At 38.3% G+C, this 7093-nt stretch overlaps 1 long non-coding RNA gene across 2 annotated transcripts; it reads right to left on the reverse strand.

The window, feature by feature from the left end:
- Positions 1-254: 254 nt before the first annotated feature.
- Positions 255-758, reverse strand: LOC114148493 (uncharacterized). 2 transcript variants are annotated; one of them, XR_003596296.1, is made up of 3 exons: positions 734-758; positions 514-607; positions 255-383 (listed from the first exon to the last, which is right to left on the reverse strand). It is a non-coding gene; the product is annotated as an uncharacterized LOC114148493 (long non-coding RNA). The 2 variants fall into 2 exon arrangements; XR_003596297.1 differs by having other exon boundaries at positions 514-627; positions 734-757.
- Between the last annotated feature and the right edge of the window lie 6335 nt (positions 759-7093).

Consider the following 7093-nt stretch of genomic DNA (forward strand, 5'->3'; position numbering starts at 1 on the left):
ACATTTTGTCACGTTCCAACCAGAAATTTAAGTGTATATTTAGGTGATTTTATGTAACAGATCAAGAAAAACTAGTGTACAATTAAGATGGGTAAGAAGAATAGTATACAACTATCACTGCTTCTTTCAAAAATAAAAGTATGAAATGTGTGATACGCAAGTGTATTTTGCTTTCTTTTACACTGATGCTCCTGAATAAGTGAAACATGTCACAGAGAACTGTTCAGTTATTCTCTTGAAATAAAAAGAGTATGTGCCAAACGTGTCTCTGGGAGATTTATCGGAGAAGCAGGCAAAAGGCCCTCTTTAGCTCTGGAGCATCTGGAACACACAGACTCCCATAGTAGTAGCAGAAGAAGGATGGCTGGCCTGCGAGTCTAAAGCTAGGGAGATACAGGAAGACAACATGACTTCATCTTATGTGACAAAGGAATGCCTCAGCACTTCCTTGCTATGTATATTACAAGGAAATCAACATGACAGTTTTGATGCTGACTGGTTTCTGGGCCTTACTCAAAATGGACACATCCAGTTTTTGGCATTGGGCTTCACAACAGCAGCTCTGGGCTGACGTTCCACCATGTTGTGAGTTCCTGTCTGCATGGCACTGGTGATATTAGATGCAGGCTTTTGGTGGCTTCATGAGCACTGGAAATTTCATAAGCATGGGTGAGTGTTGCATGTTTGTAAGTGATGCAGCAACCTGCATCACTTACAAACATGCAACACTCACAAAAATACTGTAGGATCAGAAGATCTTCACAGGTCTGTCCAACAAATCAATCAAACAGCTGCAGCTGATCCAGAATGCTGCTGCTCGCGTTCTCACTAAAACCAGGAAGACAGAGCACATAACACCAGTTTTAAAGTCCCTACACTGGCTCCCTGTAGCTCATAGAATAGACTTTAAAAAACTGTTGTTAGTTTATAAATCACTGAACGGCTTAGCACCACAATACATTAAAGATCTGCTTTTATTGTATCAACCTTCCAGACTTCTCAGGCCTTCTGGTTCTGGTCTGCTCTGCATCCCCAGAACCAGAACCAAATGAGGAGAAGCAGCTTTCAGCATCTATGCACCACAAATTTGGAACAAACTTCCAGAAAACTGTAAAACAGCTGAAACACTGACTTCTTTTAAATCTCAACTGAAAACCCACCTGTTTAGAATTGCATTTGAAATGTAATCAATTACAAATTTATTGATGTAACTTGACTTAATGATTGATTCTATATTGCATTGTGATTCTGTGTTTGTAATGATGTAAAGCACTTTGAAATGTCTTGCTGCTGAAATGTGCTATACAAATAAAATGTGATTGATTGATTGATTGAAGATGGACCATATGCAGTTTTCAATTCATCCATCAGGAGACGGTAGTCCCATCTGGAGGAGTGAGGCTTTCTATGGAAAAAGGCCTCCGTTGCCCAATTTGGCTGAATTTTGGCTGGACCTTGTCTGTTTGGACCAGTAGTTAGCTTCGGCACAACTCTCAAACTTGTGCATAAATTCCTTCCATTGTGTTGTATTGACGTAAAGTTGAGACCCCCTCTAGGATCACCATCATCCTCACAGTCAGATAAGGGCTTCTGCAACACAAAGGGGGTTTTATTTGATTTTGATCAGGTCTGGTGCTGTGCAGGGGTTTGCTTATATGGCTTATGGCTTCATTCAGGTTACTGGAAGGCATACATTGCACAGAGCTTTATGCCCCCGAGTTAAATGGAGCAGGTGTACAAAGCTATCCTTGTGGGCAGAAGAAAACGGGTTAGTCAGAACAGTAATCTTTCATTTGTAGTGTAAGGGCTGTATAGATATGCACATTGTTGCTTGTATTCCCCCCATAAGCGTAATCTTGACATCCGGCATCAATAAATGAGTTTGCACAGCTGAGCGGGACTGTGGTGAATATGTACGTCTTTTAACTTTTGTGCTAACACAGCATTTGTTAGAAGAAGGTTATCATGTTCACATCTTTCCACAATCCTGTCCTTAGTAGTTTCCCTGCATTCAGTACCCTCAGGAAAAGTGTTAAGTATCATAAACGGGTTATAATAATTACATTCAAGCCTATAGTTTGTAGTAGTGGTGGTGGGTGAGAGCCATCTTGGAGTTGCTTAGCTATAAGCTAACACAAACAGTCACTTATTATTATTAACATCTTTTATGTTTTTACTCAATGCTCACCACTCATCTTACAACAAGAGAAAGTCCCTTTGTAGTTGTCGATGTTAGCCTTTCCCGCTTCCATCTCCTGATCATAGACAGGAAACCCGGGAGAGAAACATCTTCCACAGCCAAAATTAATGTCCTCCTCTGGGTTAACTTAAGGTCACACAGACTTTTACTAACTACAAGAAAAACAACTATTAACAGACAGTATTTTGTGTAGCTGCAGAGAAGGTGCCCAGTCCTAACAACACTTTTCTTGGGTTCGAGGGCAGCAAAGGCTCTCATGACTTCCCACTTCTTTCTTTGCCTGTTTCCTGATTATTTTAAAATTCCCAAGACATTATGGAACATTTGTGAATAATTTTGAGGTGTATTGCCATGTATAAATGATAGATTTTGCATCTCAAAGCCTCCAGAAGCAATTAAGGAAGAAAATTCTTTCTACAATAAATGTACATTTAAAATGTCCCCCTGGGTGTTAATTGTACATACTGTCAAAAAAAATACATTACATGGACTGACATAGCTAAAAGTAAAACAAATAATAAAATAAGAGCATTTTTGCAGTATTTCCATCCAGCATTGGCAGGTGTAACAATTGTATTTAAGAGGCCAGGGCAAGACTCCTACTACTATTCATCCATCCATTTACTCCTTCATTCATCCCATCCATCCTGCTAACCACTCAGTAAGGGCATCCAGTGCAGAGCAAGCCTCTAATCTGCCGGCCCGAGCAGCTGCTGCCTTGTGGTCGACAGACAGCAGGGCTCTTATTATGATACACATATGCATGGGCTAACACACACATATGGGAATACTCACACATGCAAATACACACATACATACAGCATAACTCTCTAATGTGGTAGGCCAGCTGCCAGTGGCGTGCCTTCCCTTCACCAGTGTGACCCAAGCAGTGCGGCTGCAGCTTCTGGTGCTACTGGTGCACTCTGGGGGAATTTCCAGCTCAGAGCTGAAACACAGTGGTTGAACGTGAGAAAAACGTTTTGAGACAAAAATGAAGAAAATAACCTAAAAGATGGGAGTGAAAGTGATATTTAATCATTGTCTACCCAGTTACAAATACTAACATGTTGTGACTTTTCTGTTCTGTTTGGGGCTTTTATGCAATCTACAAATAAAATTTCAACAAACTTCATCCTGAAATACCAAAATAAAATCTAATGTAAAGAGGCAAATAATATGTTTGTAAGAGACTCCATTTACTCCACATGTGATTCTGGCTATTCTCTGTATCTTAACCAAGAAAGTCAACAAGATTGCAAACTGCGTAGGGATAAACATGTAGAATTATGCCACCAAATTGATCAACGCATTGATGAGAATATCCATGCAAGTTTAATGCTCCCACTCTTCTTTGCATTCCCATCCAATCTTGCAGACTGCACATCTGTTGGTGAGGTCAACAGTTTTTTTCCCATTGCAGAAACATGACGATGATGGATGTGCTGGCCACAGAGGGTTTCGCTGTGGTTTTTTCTGTAGCTTAGCCCCAGTCCTGGTCTTCCTATCGCTTTGTTCCTCTTTGATTAATCAGTTGCTTGCCTAATCACTATAGCCATTCTCAATCTTGGAAATGTTTAATTTCTTTACTCTTTTAAGTCTTCTGATATGTTACAAGTTATTTGCCTTACAGCAGGTCTTTATGTATTTTGGTGCTATCCCATTCAATAATTTATAAGCTAACAAAACTATTTTAACTATTTTAACGTATTCTCTGAGCTACAAGGTGCCAGCATAATGACTTTTAAACAGGGATGATTTACTGTATATTCTTAGTTTTGGTGAGAATGCAAGCAGCAGCATTGTGCTCCATTGCAGAAGGGATAATAGAATACTGACAGAATAGTGTTTACTATTTGAATCAGATCAGATATGATGACATGCAGAATTTTCTTAAGGAAAGTTGTGAGTAGGCTATCAAGAGAAGAAGGTTATTTGATTTAAAATTCATGGCCGAGTTGATAAAATTCAGCAATTTTATCTATATTTGTTATGTTTGGCCTTAGCACCGAGACTGGGTATGATAATGATGTGGAGATTTACAATGTTTTTTGGGGGGGGGGATTCTGTTTCTTTCTGTAAAGAAGTTGTCAAATTCATTGCAGGCCTCGCTAGGGTGGAGTTGAGATGCTACAATCACAGAAGGGTTTGTCAATCTGTCAACTGTGGCAAACGGAGCAGGAGTATTGTTTACGTTTTCGTTAATGATTTCCGCAAAGAATGTTTCCTTTGCATGTCTTAGTGTTGAATGACAGGTTTTCAGTTGATCTTTGTAGGTTTGATGGAATTTATTCCACTTATTACTAGAGTAGTACTTCTCCATTAGTAATAAGTCCATTCATACCATACAACAGACAAATACACATACACACAATGTCCAGCTGCATCTGCTCATGGGAAGTGATGGTGAGATCAAAGCAGTCGTCTTGTCATCCTTCCTATACTAACCCCATAAAACACTCAACCACACTCCTACACACCATTCAGGATACTGTTAATCAGCACCAGCCTGAGCTGCCAAGAGTTCAGAAGGAATCACCAGCATTTGATTTCTTAGTGCTTTCCAGTGCTACGGAGTAGTAGGCATATTTCTGTTTTAATCCTTTTAATTAATTATGTTTGGTTTTCCTTGCCATGTGCTGTTTATAAACATCAACTGATTCTCAGTTCAAAACAATGAGTAATGTCAGTTTTGAATTATTTGAAAAACAATTCAAATAAGTAGTTGAAAGAATTCACAAGTCATTCTGAACCCTGCAAAGGATTATTGTGCCTTTTTCAAATAATGACTTACTTTATTACAAGATAAAAGCTACCCATACCAATAAGAGAAATACAGTTATTTCCCCCTCACCCTAATGATTTGTTGAGCAACTCTTGGTCAACAAATCATTGCCACCAAGTGACAATGATGAAAAATTAATCAGAATTGGTTAAGCTAAATGAAAAATGTGTACTTTTTTGTACAAACCACAGAGTGAAAATAGCAATATAAATTATTTTATCATTATATATTATTTTTCCAAGATGACAGGTGAGGCAAAGCAATGTCTAGATGATCATCAAGATATGCTTAACCAAATGTGAGACTGTCAGTGTCAGCATTGGGTTCAACCTTGGAAGGAGACAATTTTTCCCTGTCCATATCACGTTGTTGAAGCATGAGCATTGAATTTAGTTGAACCAATTAGGCCTGTAGTGTTAGATCGGTCTTTCTCAAACTGTGGTCTTGTGGACTGGCGATCCGAAGCCGCCCCCTAATGGTCCACAAAATACTGACTGTAAAACAACCGCTTATTTGCCATGACATGATCTCAAAGTGCGACTAATACAATTAGTTTACCAAATAATCCTGCTTAAAAATAACAATGGATAAATGGCTTAAAACCGAGTCACTCTAAAGAAAGACTGAATATACCAATGAAACACAAATAATGCCAGGACTACTTATAACAGAGGAAGTCAAGTCATACCTGCTGAGAGTACTGATGTGTCTTTCAAGTCTCAGTTGATGAGAGCTGTTCTTTGTTTTTGTTCAACTTTGCTTTCTGCTCACACGACAACAGCTATTGTTTTATTCAATTAAAAATGATTAGATTCAATGAATCAAATACAGTTGATAAATACTGTTGAGAGGAATTGATGGATAATTTCTTATTTAATGGTGCAGAAGAGGATTTTTGTTTCTGAAAAGAAACTGAAGTCTATTTTTCTTTTATTGTGCCTCAAAATTACAAATAGCCCTAAATGTCATTAATGCACACAACACTAATTTTTTAATTTCCATGTGTTTGACCTCAGGAAGATTAGAATCCACACTTTCAGAATATGTAGATAACTCAAAATGCCTTGAGAAGACGTGTTCATGGTTTTGCCATAGCCAGTCACATTTGCAAAACAGCATGAATGGAAAAAAAACACCAATAAGCTCGTTAAGAGACTAATATTATTCATATATATTGACATGTTCTGTTATTGTGGGGCAATGTCAAGTTAGGTGGTCCATGAGTGTTTGTTAAATGGATTAAGTGGTCCTCGGCCTGAAAAGGTTTGAGAAATACTGTGCTATATGTTCTACGTTTCTTTGTAGACTCCTGAATGAGTCATAGAAGCACTCTTTGGGTAATTTTGCAAAGAAAGGTTTACCATTGTTCTCTTCTTTTGTGGAGAATAGCTCTCTAACTGTAGATCACTGGAGTACCAAACCCTTAGAAATGGCTGCAATACTTTCATGATGTTCATTACTTTGCTCCTCTGCTGGTCTAAAATTTATTTTGGGACGCAAGATGTTGCATTTCAAGATATCCTCAGTTCTTTTTGAGAGTTTTCTTGATTCCACAAGTCTGAAAGTAAAGAGGCCTGGGTGTGACTAGTAAAACTGGACCCAATACAAAGTGTTTCATCACAGTAGATTTATAAATCACCTGTCACAGTTTTTTGTTTTAACTTGGTGACGGGAATGTGAGACCCAAGTTATTGGAAGTCATTTTGACTGTCTGTACCGAGTCAATATTCTTTAGCCAGACACAAACTGAGGTCAGAGGTTAAATCAGTTCCTGTCATTTGCAATGGAAACAACCATATTTCTGCAATCACAACCTTCTTGTGAGGTTCTAGGGACTTGATACAAAAGGAACAAGAGGGGAATTGACCGAGGAGAAAATGCTTCAAAATGTAGGCTTATCATTGGGGTATTTAGCATACCATTAATCTGAGACAGGAGTCAGCTGTATTAACTCAATTGTATCCAGATGATTACAATCTGGAAGGGAATCATTTTAAAGTCTTTTCCCACATAACCTTACTTACTTGCTACCTGTGTCATACAAATGTTCTAAGACTTAACATTTGCCTTAGTATTTTGTGAGAAGTACAGTATTTTATAGTGTTATAATA

The sequence above is a fragment of the Xiphophorus couchianus genome, chromosome 7 (genome assembly GCF_001444195.1).
Source record: "Xiphophorus couchianus chromosome 7, X_couchianus-1.0, whole genome shotgun sequence".
In the NCBI taxonomy this organism is placed as follows: domain Eukaryota; kingdom Metazoa; phylum Chordata; class Actinopteri; order Cyprinodontiformes; family Poeciliidae; genus Xiphophorus; species Xiphophorus couchianus.